General features: G+C 39.7%; 1 pseudogene; it reads right to left on the minus strand.

Annotated features, from left to right (window-relative positions):
- Positions 1–1,671: 1,671 nt before the first annotated feature.
- On the minus strand, positions 1,672–19,651 carry LOC116564140 (annotated as a pseudogene).
- Positions 19,652–22,675: the final 3,024 nt, after the last annotated feature.

Raw genomic sequence — 22,675 nt, forward strand, 5'->3', positions numbered from 1 at the left:
GGGTACCCTAGTGTTGGGTGCATTTACTTTTATAATTGTTATATCCACTCGCAGAATTAATCCCTTTATCATTATATAACGACCCATTTTGTCTCTTTTTCCTGTTTTTGACTTAAAGTCTGTTCTATCTGATATAAGTATAGCTAGTTGTGCTTACTTTGGTTTCCATTTGCATGGAAAATCTTTTCCATCCCTTTACTTTCAGTCTTTATGTATCTTTACAGATGACATGACTTTCTTGTAGGCAGCATACAGTTGGGTCATGTTTTATTATCCATTCAGCTAGTCTATATTTTCTAAATGGAAAGTTTAATCTGTTTACGTTCAAGGTTATTACTGATATGTGATAGCTTATTTCTGCCATTTTATTAATTGATCTCTGATTGTTTTCTCTCTTTCTCTCTCTCATTGCAGTTTGGTGGTTTTATATAGTGGCAGCATTTGAGTCTTTTCTCTCCCTTGTTTGTGTGTTTGGTCTATGTGTAGGTTTTATATTTTCATGTGCTTCCATGATGATAAATATTGTTCTTTCACTTACAGGTGTAGGATTCCGTAAGCATTTCTTATAGTTCTGGTCTAGTGGTGATGAATTCCCTTAGCTTTTGCTTGTCTAGGAAAGACTTTATTTATCCTTCATTTACAAAGGCTGACTTTGCTGTGTTTAGTATCTGAGACTGGCAGAGGTTTTTTTCAGTATTTTGAATACATCATTCTGTTTTCTCCTGGTCTGTAAGATTTCTGCTGAGAAATCTACTGTTAGTCTGATGGGAGTTCCTTCATAGGTGACTAGATGCTTTTCTCTTCCTGTTTTAGAATTCTCTCTTTGTTTTGACTTTAGACATTTTGGCTAAAATGTGCAGTGGAGAATCTAAGAGCCCCCTGAATCTGCATGTCTAAATCTCTTGCTACACTTGGGAAGTTTTCACCTGTTACTTAATTAAATACATTTTTTTTTTTTCTTTGAGACAGGGTCTCACTCTGTCACCCAGGCTGGAGTACAGTGGTGTGATCTTGACTCACTGCAACCTATACCTCCTGGGCTCAAGCAATCCTCCCATCTTGGTCTCCTGAGTAGCTGGGACTACAAGTCTGTGACACCAAGCCCAGCTAATTTTTTCTTTTCTTTTTTGTGATAGGGGTTTTCCATGTCACCCAGGCTGGTCTCAAAATCCTGGGCTCAAGCAATCCACCCACCTTTGTCTCCCAAAGTGCTGGAATTACAGGTGTGAGCCACCACACCTGGCCTAAATAGGTTTTCTATCCCTTTTCTCTTTGCCTTCTGGGATTCCAAAATTTTGACTAATTGGCCACTTCATGGAGTTGCATATGTCAGAAAGTCTTTGTCCATTTTTTTTTTCTTTTTCCTTATTTTTGTTTGACTGGGTTATTTCAAAAGACCTGTCTTCAAGTTTCAGATTTTTCTTTTATTTGATCTAGTCTATTGTGGGATGCTTTCAAATGTATTTTGTATTTTATTTGATGAGTCCTTTATTCCCAGAATTTCTGTTTGGCTCTTTTTTGTGATATCTATCTCTTTGATAAATTTCTCATTCATATCCTGAATTTTTCTTTTTTTATTGTTTTTCAGTATTCTCTTGTCTTCCACTAAACTTCCTTAAAATCAGTATTTTGAATTTTTCAGAGAGCTTGTAAATTTAATTTTGACTTGAATTTATTGCTGGGGAATTATTGTGTTCCTTTGGAGGTGTCACATTTCCTTGTTTTTAAATGTTTTCTGTGCCCTCATATTGATATCTGTGCATATGGTCTAACGGTTGCTTCCTCCATTTTTTTGAATTTACTTTTGTAAGGGAGGAACTTTTCCTGACAATGTTTTGTAGTGTTGGGTAGGGCACTTTGGCTATTATTCTGGGTGGATGCAGTAGTAGTCTTGGTATAATTCTTTAGCTGTAAATAGTGTTAGTTGAGTATTATTTCCTTGATGGCTTAGAGTGTGGTTATTAGTAGAGGCTGTGAAGTTTTGCTGGGAATGGGGATACCAGGTGGGCCAGTCTTCAGGTCCCAATGATGGCAGCAGTTGGGCTGAGTATGTCTGCCTTTGGGGCCCCAGTGTGGTGTAGGCTGGCACCAGTAGTAGCTGGTCCAGCCAGGCTGATTCTTAGGCCTCTAGGCAGCTTGCTCAGATGCCAATGATGGCAGCAGTGAGCCAAACAAATGGGCAGATTCTCAGGCCTCTGGGTAGAAGGCATAGCATGAGCAATGGCAGTAGCAGTGGCAGGTAAACCTTCTGCATCCCAAGTGGTGCACACTGGTGTTAACGGTGATTGCAATGAGCTGGGAAGACTAGTCTCCAGGCCCACAAATGGCACGTGAAGATAGGTTCCAGCTGTAATAGCAGCAGCAGGGCGGGTGGGTCCAACCTCAACACCTCTAGAGAGGTACTTAGGTACCAACAGTGGTGGCCTGGGCTGTATAATTCTCCAGACTCTGGGACTGTGTTTTCTAGCATTGAGGGGTGGGGTGTGAAGCTACACAAGGCAGACTTGTCTTCAGGCCTCTCAATGGTGTGTGCAGACACAGACTGTGGTAGGCAGACACGGGGTGACTCCCCAGGCCCCTGGCAGAGTATTCAGGGATGCACTACAGCCTTGAAACTGAGGAGGCCAGGGTTGCTTTCAGTGGCATCAGTTGTACACAGGGGAGTGAGAAACGTGCTTCACTCGCAGTTCAGCCCTAACAGCATCAGCCTGTGCTTGACTTGCACTTTATCTCCAGCAGTGGCAGCTTGTGTTCCGCACATGCTTTAGTCCACATGCAGCAGTCCACAGCAATAACAGCCATGGGCAGGGAACTCTATCTAGGCATGTGAAACTGCACAGTGGCTTCACTGCTGGAGGCAGTTGCAGTCTGTGGCCTGCACTTGGGCCCTAGCATCAGAGGTAGCTCCAGGAGTGGTTGCATGCAAAGGATGTCAGTGAGGCTCTAGGGACGTGTAAATGCAGGTGCTGTTGGGCCCCAGGGTGAGGTGTAGTCTATTGGCATTGGGATCTCAAAATGGCACATTGCTGTAGCTGTTTAGGTCTCTGGGAGTGTGTGGGACCCAGGAGCAGTGCCTCTATGTAGTCTCCAGGCAATTTCCTATGTTAGTTTCAAGGCCCGCAAGAGTTGAGACCCTCTTCCATGGCTAAAATTGCAGGAGTTCATAGTGGGAATGGGACTCACTGGAGGTCTCTCACTAACCTTTCCCTGCACTGGGGAGTCTCTCCTGGCTCCCAACTGATCCTGGCTAAGCAGGTTGCCTCTCTTTCTTATTCTTCCTTGCTTTAGGTGTTTCCTGTCACTTCTTCATTGAATTCCAGTGTTCTCTCCTGGATGATCTATTTTAAGTGTAATTATCTACTCACTATTTAGGTTCTTCTTTGTGGAGGAGGTGAGTAGGAGATGTCTCTGGTCAGCTGTCTTGAAGCCCCTCAGCAGCTGAGTCCAACAGTTGCTCTAAACAGAAGTAGGAATAGGTGGCCTTTTATATGTGGAGATTATTTATTTAGCCATTTTTAAAAAGTCTTGAACTCCAAAGGTTTAAGATTACTTCCAATCCAAGCATCTGAAGAAAAAAAGTCAAGACAGAAGGCAAATAAGAAAAGAAAAGAATCCCAGCTACGGGGTGGTACTATTGTTCTGAAAGTCTTTTTTTGAGAAGTATCTGTTTATGTACTTTGCCCATTTTTTAATGAGGTTGTTTGATTTTTTCTTGAAAATTTGTTTAAGTTCCTTGTAGATTCTGCCTATTTAATGTAAGTCACAAACATATGAGAAAAGCTCAACATCACTGATCATTAGAGAAATGCAAATCAAAACCACAGTGAGATACCACCTCACACCAATCAGAATGACAATTATTAAAAAGTCAAAAAGCAACAGATGCTGGCAAGGTTGTGGAGAAAATGGAACACTTTTACACTGCTGGTGGGAGTGTAAATTAGTTCAACCATTGTGGAACACAGTGCAGTGATTCCTCAAAGACCTAGAGGCAGAAATACCATTTTACCCAGAAGTCTCATTACTGGGTATGTACCCAAAGAAATAGAATCATTCTGTTATGAAGATATACGCACATGTATGCTCATTGCAGCACTATTCACAATAGCAAAGTCATGGAATCAACCTAAATGCCCATTAATGTAGGCTGGATAAAGAAAATGTGGTACGTATACACCATGGAATACAACATAGACATAAAAAGGAACGAGATCATGTCCTTTGCAGGGACATGGATGGAGTTGGAAGGCATTATCTTCAACAAACTAACACAGGAACAGAAAACAAAAAAAACACATGTTCTCACTTATAAGTTGGAGCTGAATGATGAGATCACATGGACACATGGTGGGGAACAACACATGCTGGGCACCTGTCAGGGTGGAGGGACACAGGAGAGCATCAGAAGAATAGCTAATGGATGCTGGACTTAATACCCGGGTGATGGAATGATCTGTTTAGTAAACCACCATGCCACATGTTTAGCTATGTAACAAACCTGCACATCCTGCACATATACCCCTGAACTTAAAAGTTGAAAAAAACTTACATTAAATAAATTTCTATGCTTTTCTCTTGTAATTTGTCTTTTGTTATAGAAGTCACAACCGTAAGACTTCATAATGGATGAGAAAAAGATACTACCTTTCCTCTCCTACTATAGTCATATATCACCTTAAATTGTTTGCTAAATACTTCTTAGTCCAAAAAGGAATTCAGACTACAAATAAAGACAATTTAAAACAATAACAAAATGTGAAATTACAAATTATGTCTGAAGCCTAAATCATACTTAAAGGGAACCATATAGCCTTAAATTTGTTTTTATCAACCTGAACTAAAGAGAGAATGATAAAGGGAAAAAATGAGTAATCAAGAAGCAATTAAACATAAGAATAATAGAAAAGGGAAATAATATCAATAAAAGCAGAAATCCAAATATTAGTGAAAGAAAAAAGAAGAATTTTCTTATGTCCCAGCCCCATTGGTCTCATTTAGTTTTATTTTCTGCCTCAGAACATTTTCTCAAACTGGAATGGAGTTCCCCTAGATAACATCTAAATTACTAAGTCTTTCATAGTTTAAACCTTCTTTCTAGGGTTTCTTCTTTCTTTCAGAGAGGTTTCCTTGACACTAATATGGGTTAACTCTTCGTAGTATATTTCCTAATACTCTAGGATTTATTGCATTTAACTTGTTCACTGCCTGTATACCTCATTAGACTATAAGTTCCACAGGACAGAGACTATGACTAACCATTGCCCCACTGAGCCTCTTGTGTCCAGTAGAGTAATCTGCATATAATGCTGGCTTGAAACATTAGTTTTGAATGAATGCATGAGTGAATAAATAAATGGAAGAAGTCTGAGGAGAAAATCCAATCAAATAAAAATGAACCCAAACACACAAAATTAGAAATAGGAAAAAGGAGGTAACAGATGTTTATGAGATTTTGTAAACTGTCATAGAGCTCTATGTGTAACCCTATGTAAACATATTTTAAATCTTACTTAGATCAATAATTTCCTGGAAATAAAATAAAACAAGAAAAAATACAATAATCAGAAAAATTTTTTAAGTTTTTCAAATATAATCACTGCAAAAGTTCTTGCAAACTTTCAAAGAACAAGAGTAATTTTTAAACTAGCATAATCTAGTTTTTATAAGCTAGATGAAACAAATAGAGTACAAAATAAATCTTAAACCAATCTCATTTATCAACATAGCAATAAAAATACTACGTAGAATTCTACCAAGTCAACTATAGGAGAATATTAAAAGAACAAGTCACCTTGGCCAAGTAGAGTTTATCTCAAGAATTCAAAGAGGGTAGATTTAAGAAATATAGTACTGGCTGGGTGCGGTGGCTCATGCCTGTAATCTCAGCACTTTAGGAGTCCAAGGTGGGCAGATCACGAGGTCAGGAGTTTGAGACCAGTGTAGCCAACATAGTGAAACCCCATCTCTACTAAAAATACAAAACAAGTAGCCAGGTCTGGTGGTGCGAGCCTGTAATCCCAGCTACGCGGGAGGCTGAGGCAGGAAATCGTGTGAGCCTGGGAGACAGAGGTTTCAGTGAGCCAAGATTGAGCCACTGCACTCCGGCCTGGGTGACAGTGCAAGACTCTGTCTCAAAAAAGAAAAAGAAAAAGAAATATAATACTGTAATAACTATCACTAGATGTACAAAATAGAACATTTGATCAAATTTAGAGCATGTTTCTGATAAAACACTTCACTAATTAGGAATAGCTAAGCTCATACTTAATAGTAAAACAAAACAAGAGAAGAGGAGGGGATAGAGGTTCCTTTATGCATGTCGTTTTCAGCTGGCTACTAGTGGTTACCCAAAGTACTATGTGAAGAATTCTTAAGCTTACTGTATTCTCAGCAGGAAATAGTGCCCAACAACCAACATGGAAAAGGAAAATTTTTTGGTACATTGCAGACATTTCCTTTAACAGCAAGGCAAAGAAGCCCCCTAGCAACAATTATTTAACACCAACTTGAAATTTTCAGACAGTGTAATAAGGCAAGAAACAAAATGTGAACTGTAACTATTGTACACAGAATCAAAATTATTTGTATTTTTACATGATACTGCTTTCTAACTAAAAATGGAATAGAAGAAACTGAAACAAAAAAGATTAATAAGAGAGCCTGGTAAGATTTTTTTATAACAAAATAAATATTTATTTATTTATTTTTATTTATTTATTTATTTTTTTTTTGAGACGGAGTTTCGCTCTTGTTACCCAGGCTGGAGTGCAATGGCGCAATCTCGGCTCACCGCAACCTCCGCCTCCTGGGTTCAGGCAATTCTCCTGCCTCAGCCTCCTGAGTAGCTGGGATTACAGGCACGCACCACCATGCCCAGCTAATTTTTTGTATTTTTAGTAGAGACGGGGTTTCACCATGTTGACCAGGATGGTCTCGATCTCTTGACCTCGTGATCCACCCGCCTCGGCCTCCCAAAGTGCTGGGATTACAGGCTTGAGCCACCGCGCCCGGCCCAAAATAAATATTTAAAATTCAAGAGTTTTTCTATATTCCTATAATAACCAATTAGAAAACATAATGGAAAATCCTACTCAGAATGCAAACAGAAATATAAAATACATAGGAATAAGTGTATTGTGAAATGAATTGAGGTTCTATATGAAGAAAACAACAAAACTTTGAGTGACCTAAAAAGGGACTTAAATAAATAAACGGCCATCTCAAGTTTCTAGATAAAAAGATTCAACATTAAAAAAAGTTTATTCTCAGCCAGGCATGGTGGCTCACGCCTGTAATCCAAGCACTTTGGAGGCCAATGCAGGCAATCACCTGAGGTCGGGAGTTCAAGACCAGCCTGACCAACATGGTGAAACCCCGTCTTTAAAAAAAAAAAAAAAAAAAAAGTTTATTCTCCCCATATTAATTCATGGAACAAGTACAGTTCCTATCAAACACAGGAGAATTTAAACATGATATAAACATAATTTAAAAATATAAATCACAGAAGGAGGATAAATCTGAACTGGCAATTATTAAAAGAAAACAGAAAACTAGAAAATTGTTTTGTGAAGTATTGACCCAAAAGGACACAAATAGATAAATAGAATGATTAAAAACCCCAGAAACATTTATGAAATTGATATACATGGTATATGATAAAGAAATTGATTTTGTGATCAAAGGATGACACAGGTTATTTTCTTGGATACAAAGTTGTATCTCTTCTTCATGGAAAATCAAAAATTAATTTCACAATCATTGAAAATACCTAAATATATAAAACGAAAATAAATCAAATCTAGGTGTTGATACAGATTAATTTTTACATAATCTTACGAGATGGTGAGAATGGACTAAGCATAAAAAAATGACAATTAGAAACACTGATGGACTATACTTCAGAAGATTTTAACAATTATATAAATACATGTATATATATATCTTTTTTTTTTCTTTTGAGATGGAGTCTCTCTCTGTCTCCCAGGCTGGAGTGCAGTGGCACAATCTCAGCTCACTGCAACCTCCACCTCCTGGGTTCAAGTGATTCTCCTGCCTCAGCCCCCCAAGTAGCTGGGCCTATAGGTGCCTGCCACCATGCCAGGCTAATTTTTTTGTATTTTTAATAGAGAACGGGTTTCACCTTGTTGGCTAGGCTGGTTTCGAACTCCTGAGCTCAGGTGATCCACCCATCGCAGCCTCCCAAAGTGCTGGGATTACAGGCATGAGTCACCACGCCCAGCCCCCCCCCACATATATAAATATCAATTTTTTTTAATTAAACTATATTTTACAGTATATGTGACTAACAAAGAATGGACATCCTAATTGATTTTAAAAATAAAAAGACAATTAGTGGTGACTTCTGAGATTCTAGTGTACCCATCACCCAAGCAGTGTACACTACACCCAATGTATAGTCTTTAATCCCTCACCCACCTCCCACCCTTTCCCCCAAGTTCCCAAAGTCCACCATATCATTTTTATGCCTTTGCATCCTCATAGCTTAGGTTCCACTTAAGAATGAGAACATATTGATTTTCCATTCATGAGCTACTTCACTTAGAATAATGGTCTCCAATTTCATTCAGGTTGCTGCAAATGCCATTACTTCATTCCTTTTTATGGCTGAATAGTATTCCATGTTATATATACCACAATTCCTTTATCCACTAGTTGATTAATGGGCATTTGGGCTGATTCCCTATTTTTGCAGTTGTGAATTATGCTGCTATAAATATGCGTGTGCAAGTATCTTTTTTGTATAATGACTTCTTTTCTTCTGGGTAGATACCCAGTAGTGGGATTGCTGGATCATATGGTAATTCTACTTTCAGTTCTTTAAGGAATCTCCACACTGTTTCCATAGTGATTGTGCTAGTTTACATTCCCACCAGCAGTGTAAAAGTGTTCCCTTTTCACCACATCCATGCCAACATCTATTCATTTTTATTTTTTGATTATGGCCATTCTTGTAGGAGTAAGGTGGTATCTCATTGTGATTTTGATTTGCAACAAAACAATAAATTTAAATTGTCAACAAACATATGAACAATATTTTTACTAGTACTCAAATTAACACTGAAAAAAAAAATCACCATTTTCCCTACCACATTAGTTAAGCTTTAAGAAAATTTTAATACCCAGAGTTAGTTAAGTTTTAGCGTAAAAGTACTCTCATAAATTGCTAACAGGATTATATATTGGTAAAATGTTTTCAGATGGTTCACTAGATAGAATAATGTTTCTCCAAAATATCCACATCTTAATCTCTAGACCCTAAGCATGTTGACCACATGACAAAGGGGATTTTGCAGATGTGATTAAGACTCCTGTGATGGGGGGATTATCCTGGATCAGCCATAATGATGTGGGCTTAATGTAATCACAGAGGAAGATGAAGGCAGGAATGTCAGAGTAAGACAAGGAGATGAAATGATGGAGGAAGCAGAGGTGAGAAAGAGAGAAAGAAAAAAAATTTGAAGATGCTACGCTATTGTCATTAAAGATGGAAGAAGGGACTATAAACCAAGAAATGCAGGCAGCTGCTGGAACCTAAAAACCGAAAGGAGAATAATGATGGATTAAAGAATGAAAATGTATTCCACAGGCCTTATAAACCATTTATCTCTCAGGTCCTCCAGTAGTAATGCAACCCTGCTGACCTACAGGACTGTTAAGAACATAAATTTGTATTGTTTAAAATCATTAAGTTTGTGGCAATTTGTTTTTGTTATGTTTGAGACAGTGTCTCACTCTGTCAACCAGGCTGAGTACAGTGGCACAATCTTGGCTCACTGCAAACTCCACCTACCCTGTTCAAGAGATTGTCACACCTCAGCCTCCTGAGTAGCTTGGATTACAGGTGTGGACCACCACCACGCCCACCTAATTGTTGTATTTTTAGTAGAGATGGGGTTTTGCCATGTTGGCCTGACTGGCCTCAAACTCCTGGCCTCAAGTGATCTGCCTGCCTCGGCCTCACAAAGTGATGGGATTACAGGCATGAGCCACCATGCCTGGCCAGTTTGTGGTAATTTGTTATAGCAGCAATAGAAAATTCACACAGAAAGCGATTAGACAACTTTCAAACTATATCTGATCTATGATGCAGCAACTTAATTTCTAGGAATCAATCTTAAAGATGTTATCAGAGAGAATACAAATAGCTAAGTAAAAGTAGGTTCACTGCAACAATATATAGTACTTAACAATCGAAAGTTACCTAAATTTGAAATAGGGGATTTATTAAATAAATTTATTGGATGTATTAAAGACATGTATTAAATAGATTATAAAAATACAACAGCAATGAAAACAACAGCAGTTCAAAAACATTTAGAGAAATGGGGAAATGGCCATGATAAGCTTTCTTTTTAAAGGTAGTTTACAAAACAGTACTATATGTAGTATAATACCAATTTTTTTCCATATATTTACTTTTTATTGAATTTGTTAATATTACAGAGATCTTGCATTGCCAAACCATGCTGGAGAATTCAAACAAATGGTACAATGGACAGCCTTATCCACCCATCACATGGTATATTAAAACTTGATTCATGTACATTTTGATATTTTCACAATCTTTTAAAAAGTTTTAATAAGAGTTGGAATTTAAATCTGCTGCAGGCCTTTAGATTTTGAGTACAGTATGCCTTTATATAACACTTCCACTTATTCATCTCTGTTCATTCTTCAGTAACATAACCCTAAACAAAATTATGCTAGGAAAAAATGCATGCTTTTCAGGGAAAATATACAGTTAATGAAGAAGAGGCTATTTCTTAAAGTTTTTGGTTCCCAAATAAAGCCTTCAGTTTACCAGAATCCCATTTCTGATTTAATCATTCAACCTCCCCTTGGCAGGCTCAGCTACTCACCCAAACACATTAGAAGGCAGGCATCCTACCTGCCACCTCAAATGTCAACATTATGGTCCAGATGTGGGTGGCAGGCCCCGTCAGAAGATACTAAAACACTCCTCGGAGTCCAATTCCTGCACTGATACTTTCATCAAGACTAAACTCCTATCTGAAAATGCTCCCACATCAAAATAGTTTTACTCACCCACTTGCTTCACTCTTGCCAGTAGCAAGTCTGAAACTCATGCATTTGGCAAAGGGATTTATTATAGAGAAACCCGGACTCTGCATCAAGTGGTCGCATTACCCCTTTCAGATATTTTTATTGAACCAAAGATACAAAACTAGGAAACTGCCAGACTATCTCATTAAGTGGATACTCTTCTGTAATCCTGGGTAGCTTCCTCAAGTCCCTTTAAGGGACCAAAAACTAAAATTAATAGGTATTTTTAAGCTGCAATTATTAAAAACAGAAGTGCTACATCACCTGTCTTTGCCCTGACTCTCCAAAGGAACATAAAGACATGCCAAAAGGTTGAAAACAGAGCTAGCTGGTATAATCACTGCACCTTTAGAATAGCCAATACCTTGAAAATTTGGGCACAAGTATATAAGGAATTCTTATCAAAGATCATGCACAATCCATGACACTTAAATGGGTTTTAGCTGAGGTTTTGCTCATGTTGCTCTGAATTTGTAAGCACAGATCAGTGAACCCCTTAGCCTGAGCAGAAAGCATATTCTCCCCACTGCAGTTTATTATACAATTTACACCTGATTAGACGAGGCATTAGCAGCACCTGAAGTCGAGCCTCCAGCATCTCCTTTACATCAAAGGCTATTTGGTTCCACCCTCTTCCACCCTCAGGATTCACATACTCAGGAGACATTTCACAATCCTAATGCACACTTCAGGTTACTTAACCAAGCAATATGCTCTGTCAAAGAACTTATTTCAGATGAGATCTGGCATGTTCAGGGTGGTATGGCCATAGACCAAAGAACTTATTTCAAGTCAAAGCAAAAAAGGCTTTAATGTAGAACACAAACAAAACAAAACAAAAAGCACTATCCAAATAAAAAATTACAAAAAAAAAAAAAATTATTCTCTCCTTCACCCTTTCCCCCACTTGGTGGACCCCAGTGTGGTTGAATTTATTTTGTGGTTACCTCAGAATACAACTAAAAGTTTAGACTACAAATCACAGCCCTACACAGATGATCTGAACACATCAGTTCTTTTCAGCGGTATGTTCCAGGAAGTCTAATGTAGCCATAACATATTACAGAGCCTATTCCTTAAGGGTAGGGCACAGCACACCTTAATTAACATCACTTAAATCCTCATCTTTTACAGCAGATCAGAACCCAGATGGCTGACTTTTTATGCAGGATTTCTGATAAGAATCCAGTAGAGCTGGTTTCAAGGTTCACATCTTTTGACACCTTAGTTGTAACTTTCTTATCCAGAAGTTGTGATCCATATGAAGTCCACAATGAGTGCATCAAATATGAGGTAGTCAACCCTTACGAAGGCTCAGTATCTGAACATAAAAAGATTTTGAAATAACTACTGGCTGCAGGTTTTGTTTTTTTGTATTTGCAGAGTAAATACAAAAGAACACTGTTGCAACTAGTTCACACATTTATCTAACAATGAAAATTCCCCTAAATCCAATATGCATAGAGCAGTCATGACACTTCAACTTCCACAGTACAATAGGGCCAGTCATGAAATCGAGTGGTCTGCATCAGTGTCTGTAGATCCAGCAGAAATCAGATGATGAATGGTGTTCATGGTGGTTACCTTCAGTCTATTTACCTCAGAAGGGTTAGCAAAGCCCATTTCTTAATTGTATGTGAGTGGCTGCTTTTCCGATTTTCAGCCATAGCATACTGGTTGTCTAGCTGAAGTTTTAAGGCCTGTTTTTTTGAAACCTCCTTCCTACCTCTATTTTTGTGTCTTACTACTTCAAAGCTCTTCTCCATTTCTTTATCCCTAAGGGAAAAGAAATGTAATCAGTAAATATATCTTCTTCACTAGGGTTTTTGAAAATATTCATCCCTGAATTTAAAAATGCCACCCCTTAGAAGAATCTGGGGAGGGGCAGATGGGGAGGTGTATATACAATCCTTATCAAACAATTTTAAGGCTTCAATTCGAACAGAAAACACAGAACACTGTCCTGAAACTCTAGAGTCCTATCTTCTATTGAATAGCATTAACTGTGACCCTATTTCAGGACACTTGAAGAAAACTGTTAAAAGCTGTGTAATGACATTCCTCCTAAGTCTTTCACTTTTAGCAAGTGATAGATAATACATCTCTCTCTTTATGCACAAGGGTAACAATTTTCTCATTCAAGTAAATTCTACTCATTAGTCAATGATTTCTCCTGACATCGATTTTGTGGGAGTGGATCTGACTAGATCAGGTAAAGAAACTTGAGTGTGGTAAATCACTGCCCTCCCAAAGGTCCCTTATACATTTTTTTTTTTTTTTTTTTTTTTTTTTTTTTTTTTTTGAGACAGAGTTTCGCTCTTGTTACCCAGGCTGGAGTGCAATGGCGCCATCTCGGCTCACCGCAACCTGCGCCTCCTGGGTTGAGACAATTCTCCCGCCTCAGCCTCCTGAGTAGCTGGGATTACAGGCACATGCCACCATGCCCAGCTGATTTTTTGTATTTTTAGTAGAGGCGGGGTTTCACCATGTTGACCAGCATGGTCTCGATCTCTTGACCTCGTGATCCACCCGCCTCGGCCTCCCAAAGTGCTGGGATTACAGGCGTGAGCCACCGCGCCCGGCCCCCTTATACATTTTTTAAGACAGAGCAGAGGAGCAAGTCCACGTGGAGGTTTAAATTCAAGCCAACTGTGCTCTCAAAGCAGCTAAAAGGCTGGGATTTATTCTAAAAGCCACCCCAAAAAACATTTCCATCTGATGTCATTTACATTTCTTCCCATTTTATTTTATTTTTTTAATTCATGTCCCTAAGTAAGATGTAGATATACCAAAGGCAGTCATTTAATTCCAGGTAGCATTCATTTTAAGTACTTGCTCCGGCTTTCTACATGCTTGACAGTTGACTGCAGGGATGGGAACCGTGTATCGCTGTAGATTTCTGGTGGTCCTTGCGGTATTTTCCTTGTTGTGGTTAACCAGGCCCCAGGAGGCCTATGCACACTACTAGTCATTGCTGGTTTGGAAGCACCGGAGCTGTTTTACTCCAAGGACCAGAGGATTTTTCCATACCACCACCACCTTCACCTTCTTCGCAGTTATCACCTGGATCTTGTCTCTTTTCATTATCGTCTTCTTTTCACTTATTTGCTTTGCCTGAACCCTGATGCCACTGTAGTCAACCTCTTCTTAATCCAATTCTTTCTATTCATCCAAGTCCTTCGTCACAGCCTTGGTGGCGGCCCCTGGGCCCGCAGCGCGCTCGCCGTCCCGCCATCTCCCGGCCGGGTCCCCACGCCCGCCCAGCCATGTTGCTCCGCTCCTTCTTCTTCTTCTTGTCCCTTTTGGCAAAGAAGTTTTCCAGGCTCCGCTTCTGCGTCTCGGCCACGGCCTCGGCCTCGGCCTCCTGGACCCGGATAGGTGGAGCCGGCGGTGGGCGCCGCCCACGGGCTAATATCAATTTTTAAAAAGATATATATCTGACTATGTTGGCGGGGCGCGGTGGCTCACGCTTGTAATCCCAGTACTTTGAGAGGCCAAGGCGGGCTGATCAAGAGGTCAGGAGATCTAGACGATCCTGTCTAACACGGTGAAACCCCGTCTGTACTAAAAATACAAAAAATTAGCTGGGCATGGTGGCAGGCACCTGTAATCCCAGCTACTGGGAGGCTGAGGCAGGATAATCGCTTGAACCCAGGAGGTGGAAGTTGCGGTGAACCACGATTGTGCCACTGAACTCCAGCCTGGTGACAGAGTGAGACTCTGTCTCAAAAAAAAAAAAAAAAAAAAAAAAAAAATCTATATATCAGTATATCTGACTATATTCAAAATGTTTATGGTAATCTCTGGGTAGTGAAATTACAGGCAATTTTTCTTTATACTTCAGTAAAGACTAATTTTATAATAAATGAGTTAAAAATGTATAAATAATTATGTACATATTTGCTAAAAAGAGCCTATGTGATATAAATGTTTATAAATAGCAATATCAGTTACTGTAAGTGTAAAATACCCTCAAAATATAATTTTTTGCCACAATAAACAATCCTAGATTCTCTAGTATCTGGAGATTTGTTTACATCAGCTCTACCTGTGTAAGCAGCACCTTCCAGCAGTGCTTGCCTGGCCTGACCTACTATTCCTCAATTCAATTTCCAATTTTGGGAACCCTGTCAATCATGAAAGTTACCTGAAAATAACAAAAGACTAAGTTTGCCAAGTCCCTAGCCTTAACATTATGTGCCATATTAAGTTACCTGACTTTCTACTGTTTTAAAGTACACTGGCTTTGCAAACTATTGAGTTGGTTTTTTGTTTGTTTGCTTTTGTTTGCTTTTGATACTCAATGACCATTTTAATTTAACATTTGGGCCAGGTGCAGTGGCTCACATCTGTAATTCTGGCACTTAGGGAGGCCAAGGCAAAAGAATAGCATGAGCCCAGGGGTTCAAGATCAGCCTGGGCAACATAGTGAGACCCTGTCTCTAAAAAGAAAAGAAAAAAGTTTATATTTGTGTTTTGGGTAAGTCAGACTACCACCAATTAAATGAAAATTGTTATGCATACACACACACACACAGAGTCACACACTGAACAACGTTTTAGTCAAAAATAGACCACATATATGATGGTAGCTCTATAAGACAATAATGGGGCTGAAAAATTCCTATTGCCTAGTGACATTGTAGCCATCTTAACAACTTAACAGTGCAATGCGGTACTCACATGTTTGTGGTGATGTTGGTGTAAACAAACCTACTGTGCTGCCAGTCTTATAAAAGTGTTGTTCATACAATTCTGTACAGTATACAATAGTTGATAATAAATGATTACATTAGCAGCTTATGTATTTACTAATATACTTTTTATCATTATTTTAGAGTGTACGCCTACTTTTCTTAAAAAGGCACTGTAAAGCAGTCTCAAGCAGGTCCTTCAGAAGGTATTCTAGAAGAAGGTACTGTTATCATGGATGACAGCTTCATTTGTGTTACTACTCCTGAATATCTTTGATAGGACAAGATATGGAGGTGTATATTGCCCTACCCAATATGAGTGGGTGTCATCCAATCCTCAGGAGGCCTAAATAGAACAAAAAGAAGAAGTAAGGGAGAATGTGCTTTCTCTGCTTGTTTTTGATTTGGAATGTCAGTCTTTTGCATTCAGTCTGGAACTATACTATCAGCTCATCTTCTGGGTCTCCAGTTTTCATATAGAAAATCATGGGATTTCTCAGTCTCCAAAATCACATGGGCCAATGTCTTATAAATCTCTTTTTGTGTTTGTGTGTGTATATATATATATATATATATGTACATACATATGTATATATGTGTGCATATGTCGTATTGATTCTGTTTCTTGGGAGAATCCTAACACAATATCAAAGAAATGATGTATTATACATATAAAATTTAAAACAACAGGCAGAAAATACCATATCAAAATACTATATTTAGATGTCTGGAGGTTAATTTTATTTTGTTTGGTGACTTGAAATATAGCCTCATGTGGTTACTCCTTTATCAGCAAAGCCTTAACTGACACCTTTCCCCTAGAGTGAACGGGAAGACTTCATCTTTGCAGTTCCACTATACGTTATATTTACTTAAGATATGTGATTGCACTTAACAGCCATGAATTGAAATGAACTAGTAAGGCATTACTTCCTATCTGTAGTAGAATCAATGACCTTTAAGGCAGGGATCAGATCATACTTATCTATGTACCCCAAGGGCCTAGCACAGTGCTTGCAGACAGTCAGTAAAATGCTTAGTGAATGCATAAAAACTTAATTTGGAATAGAGTAAATTTTGTGATCAATTTTTTTTTTTTTTTAAGAATCATGGTAACTTCATGGCAAAGTCTAGAGGTCAATATAGTCATCTGTCTTTCAGCTCTTTCATTAAAGCTGTGGTTCTCAAAGTACAGGGCTGGGGCAGGCTGGGGCCTCCTAGAAGACATTTAGCAATCAATGTCAGGAGACATTTTTATATGTCACAACTGAGGAGGGTCCTAAAAACATCTAGTGAATGAAGGTTAGGTTTGCTGCTAAACATCCTACATGGCCAGGACAGCCACCCACAACAAAATGTCCAGCCCCAGATGTTGAAATTGCCCACGTTGGGAAACTTAGCGTTAGAGGAATCCAACTGAGCTAATTAAGCAAGAGTCCTAACCCTTCTCCCATAACCCTCTTAAAAAAAGTTTAGCCTTATGCAAAAGAAAGAATATCAATAGCAGCAACTTAAAGGTGTATAACAATTTTGTTTTAGAGAACATTTTGCAACCTGAGGGCTCAAGGTTGAAAGGGCTCAAGTTAGTACTAAATTAGGAGGAAAATAAGCTCTTACTCTGAGCCAAACACGCCTAAACACTTTCTTCTTAACTCCTGGCCAGCTCATTCATTATTTAATCTGAATCTCACCGGTAGCTGCCTCAACACTGCTTTCTCATGTTACCTCAATTTCTGAGCTGAGGCAGGATCACCTGTGTCAAGGGAGCCCTTTCTTCCAGCTATTATTTTGGTAATAATTTTATTTTTGTGATTTTCTTTTCTTTAATTCAGTTAAAGAATGTGGCTTAGCTCAGCTCTTCTTCACATTAGGCCTCTTTAAAAAAATAATTCTAATCTTGGCTAAAAACATTTTACAATAAAGCCTGATTGAAAGATAATAAAATGGTATCCTTAAGAATCAAGAGCAACAAAAACAACCAGCTGCAACCTTCCCCTTTTCCTTCTTAGTTGGGCCTTAAATGGCATTCCAAAGACACTGCTTCTGGGACAGCTATCTGCAATCAATACAACCTCTTGGAGTTTTTACGGGGGTGTCCCTCTTTTCTCCCTCTCTCTCTCTCTCTCTCTCTCTCTGTCTCTGACTATGGGAAAGTAGTTTTACCTTCTCTGAGCCTAAGTTCCCTCAACTGCTAAGGGAGTTAAGCTAAACCATTTCTAAAGTCTCTGCCACTGTTAACACTCTCTGTAGTTTTAACTCTAATAACTACTCAACTACATATCATAGCTTGCTAATCAGAAACTTGATTGGTAACTCTCTTAGAACATCAGGCTTTTGAATATTTATGGAGAAGTGGAGCAAGATGGAGGAATAGAAAGCTCTACCCATTGTCCCACCAGCAAGGACACTCAGTTAACAACCAACTATCAGGAAAAAATCTTTATAAGAACCCCAAAAATCAAATGAGTACTCACAGTACCTGCTTTTAACTTCATATCACTGAAAGAGGCACTGAAGAGATAGAATAAACAGTCCTGAATCACCAGTGCCACCCCTCTGCCTCCCTGGGCAGCAGTAACATGGTGTTGATAGCACCTCTGTGAACTAGGGGAGAGAGGACACAATAATTGTGAGACATTGAACTCAGTGCTATTCTATTAAATAAGAAAGACCAAACAGCCCACACCTGCCCATAAAGAGAGAAACCAGCCCTAGCCAGAGGGAAAGCACCTATCTCAGAGGTCTGAACTTGAGTGCCTGTGAAGCTCACCACCAAGGGCTATCGCACTCTGTGACTCTTAAGTAAACGTGAAAGGTAGTCTGGGGCATAAAAGCTGTAACTCGGTAGGTAAGTCCTAGTGCTGAATTAGGCCAACAGACAACCAGATGGGGTGCACACAACACACCGAGACACCAGCTTGGGCAGCCAAGGGAGTCCCAGCATCACCCATCCCCTAACCCAAGTTTACACAGCTCTCAGCTCCAAAAGAGACCCCCTCTTTCTGCTTGAGGAGAGGAGAGGGAAGAGTGCGGAGGACTATGTATTATAGCTAAGATACTAGCCCAGCCACAGCAGGATAGAGCACCAGACAGAGTCATGAGGCCCCTGTTCCAATCCTTGCTCCAAGACAAAATTGCTAGACATACCCTGGGCTAGAAGGAAACCCACTGACTTAAAGGAAAGGACCCAGTCCTGCCAGCATTCATTACCTGCTAACTGAAAAGCCCTTGAGTCCTGAGGAACCAGCAGCAACACCCAAGTACTACACTGAGAGCCTTGGGTGAGCCTCTGAGACTTGCTGGTTTCAGGTGAGACTCAACACATAATCAGCTGTGGTGGCTATGGGGTAAAACTCCTTCTGCTTGAGGAAAGGAGGTGAAAAAGTAAAGGGGACTTTGACTTCCACCTTAGACACCAGTGCAGTCACAGGGGAGTAGAACACCAAGTGGGTTCTTGGGATCTCTGACTCCAGGACTTGATTCTTGGATGGCATTTCTGGGCTTGCCCTGGGCCAGAGGGGAACTTACTTCCCTAAAGGGTGAGTCCCAGGCCAGGGAGCATTCACTCAGCTGACTTAAGAGAGCTCAAGTCTTCAGGGAACATCAGTGGTAGTCTGCAAGTATTCCTCATGGCCTGTCGTAGCAGTGGCTATAGGGTAAGGCTATTCTGCCTTTGGGAAGGGTAAGGAAGAGTAGGAAGTGTAGGGTCCAGCCCTGCTGGGTCTAGAGGGTATTCTCTACAGGTATGGAGATGAGAGACTGTAGAAATAAAGACACAATAAACCGAGATCAAGAGAAAAAGAGTTTGGTCCCAGGGGTCCACTACCACCAGTTCGCGGAGAGATCAATAGTGGCCCCAAGTGCCTGGACATTCTGACTTTTATTAGGTGCAAAACAGAGAGGCAGGGTAAGTAGGGTGGATCTTCAAACAGATCACGTGTCTAAGGAACAAGGGGCCCAGGACTTTCAAGTAGCTGAAGCAGGGGACAGCAAGATGTGTCAGCACTTCTTTATGTTATACTTGCCAAGTAAGAACGAAGGCTTCAAAAATTGTGCTACTTCTTACTGTCTTCAAAAGAGGAACCAGGTGCAGAAGTAGGGAGTGAAAGCAGACACAGATTGCAACCAATATAGCACAGCACCACACAGAGACAATTAAGCCCCCAGGTAACTGGGGGTTGGGCTGACTGATACCAGTCCTTTCACGAGAGCGCAGAGGGAGTGGAGTGTTCTCTGAGTTGCCCAAGGACGGGAGATGTTCCCTTCCAAGGTGTGCTGAGTAGAGGTGCTTCCCCAAGCACTGGTGCTACCTCAGAGATTTTGGATGCCCTCCAGAAACCCTTATGCAGTTGTGACAGAGGGCTTGGTTTCGGCATTCAACAGGTTATCTCTGCTGATCGCCACCAATCCATGTTATGCTCTTGCCTTGTGGCCACATTTCATAGTGTCCCTTATCAGTCCCTGACCACAGCAACCTGAAGTTCCTAGATAATTATGCATAAAGTACAAGAAGGCTTTAATCAAGGCTTAATATTCAATAAGACTAATATCTAATCACTCATAATATTCAATAAGACTATATCGAATCACTCATGAAACTTATTCCTAACTAGATTCTTCTTTCTATATTCTATTTATTTATTTATCTATCTATTTATTTATTTATTTATTTTAAGAGATGGGGTTTCACCATGTTGGCCAAGCTGGTCTCGAACTCCTGGCCTCAAATGATCCACCCACCTCGGCCTCCCAAAGTGTTGGGATTACAGGCGTGAGCCACCGCGCCTGGACTTCTATAGTCTATTTATTAAACAGGAACTGGCTGAGGCTTCAGTCTTCTGCCTTGGCACTTATGAGACTTTCCACCCACAGGGAAGGGCTGTGTTATGTGGGTTGAGTGCCAGCTCAGCCACAATATAATAGAATACCAGGTAGACTTCTAAGGTTTTTGACTAGTCCCTGCCTCCCAGACAACCCACCTGGGACTTGGGGGACCTCGCTACCCTAAAGGAAAGGACACAGGCTTGTCTGGCTTTGCCACCTGCTGATTGTAGAGCCCCAGGGCCTTGAGTGAACATAAGCAGTTGACAGGGAAGGCCCTGGACAGGGACCAGCACTGTGCTAGCTTCAGGTCTCACCTAGTGCAACTACAGAGGTAGTGACCACAGGGTATTTATGCCACTCCATTTCTAGCTTTAGGTGGCTCAGAACAGAGAAAGAGATTCTGTCTGTATGAGAGAAAATAAAGGAAGGGAACAAGGGTATCTGCCTGGTAATCCAGAGAATTCCTCTAGATCTTGTCCAAGACCATCAAGGCAGTTCCTCTATGGGGAAAAGTTGAAAGCCTTTTCTCTAAGATCTGGAACATGGCAAGCATGCCCACTGTCAGTCACCACTGTTACTCAACATAGTACTGGAAGTCCTAACTAGAGCAGCCAGACAAGGGAAAAATGTAAAGGGCATCCAAATTGGATGGGAAGAAGTCAAATTATTCTTGTTTGCTGATAATGTAATCTTACCTTTGGAAAACCCTACACTCTACAGGAAAACTATTAGAACTGATAAATACAAAATCCACATTAAAAAATCACTAGCATTTCTATATGCCAACAGTGAAGAATGTGAAAAAGAAATGTTAAAAGTAATCCAATTTGCAATAACCACACATAAAATTTAAAACCTAAGAATTACCTTAACCAAAGAAGAGAAAGACCTCTATAATGAAAACTATAAAACACTCATGAAGGAAATTGAAGAGGACATAAAATATGAAAAAGAATTCCTTGTTCATGGAGTGGAAGAATCAATGTTGTTAAAATATCTTTACTACCCAAAGCAATCTACAGATTCAATGCAATCCCTAACAAAATACCAATGACATTCTTCTCAAAAATAGAAAAAGCAATCCTAAAATTTATATGGAAACATAAAATACTCAAAATAGCCAAAGCCATCCTAAGCAAAAAGAACAAAACTGGAGGAATCACATTGTCTGACTTCAAATTATGCTACAGATCTCTAGTAACCAAAACGGCATGGTACTGGCAAAAACAAAAACCGGACACATAGACCAATAAAACAGAATAGAGAACCCAGAAACAAACCCAGAAAAAAATAGGGAAATTCTTCAGGACATTGGTCTGGGCAAATATTTCCTGAACAACACCCCACAAGCACAGGCAACTAAAGTGAACAGGAACAAATGAGATCACATCAAGTTAAAAAGCTCTGCACGGCAAAGGAAACAATCAACAAAGTGAAGAGACCACCCACAGAATGGGAGAAAACATTTGGAAACTAACCCTCTGACCAGGGATTAATAACAAGAATATATAAGGAGCTCAAACAGCTCTATAGAAAAAATCTAATAACCCGATCAAAATAAGGGCAAAGGATTTCAACAGACATTTCTCTAAAGAAGACATACAAAAGGCAAACAGGCAAATGAAAATGTGCTCAACATCACTGACCATCAGAGAAATGCAAATCAAAACTACAATGAGATATCATCTCACCCCCATTAAAATGGCTTGAATCCAAAAGACAGGCAATAACAAATGCTGGCAAGGACGTGGAGAAAGAACCCTTGTCCACTACTGGTGGAAATGTAAATTAGTACAACCACTATGGAGAACAGATTGGAGATTCTTCAAAAAACTAAAAATTGAGCTACTGTATGATCCGGCAATCCTACTGCTGCGTATATACAAAAAGAAAGGAAATCAGTATATTGAAGAGATATCTGCACTCCCAGGTTTATTGCATCACTATTTACAATAGCTAAGATTTGGAAACACCTAAGTGTCCATCAACAGGTGAATGGATAAGAAAATGTTGTACAGACACACAATGGAGTACTATTCAGCCATATGAAGAATGAGATCTGGGCCCTCCTG

This window comes from Sapajus apella, unplaced genomic scaffold, assembly GCF_009761245.1.
Source record: "Sapajus apella isolate SASKATOON/1434 unplaced genomic scaffold, GSC_monkey_1.0 scaffold36, whole genome shotgun sequence".
In the NCBI taxonomy this organism is placed as follows: Eukaryota; Metazoa; Chordata; class Mammalia; order Primates; family Cebidae; genus Sapajus; species Sapajus apella.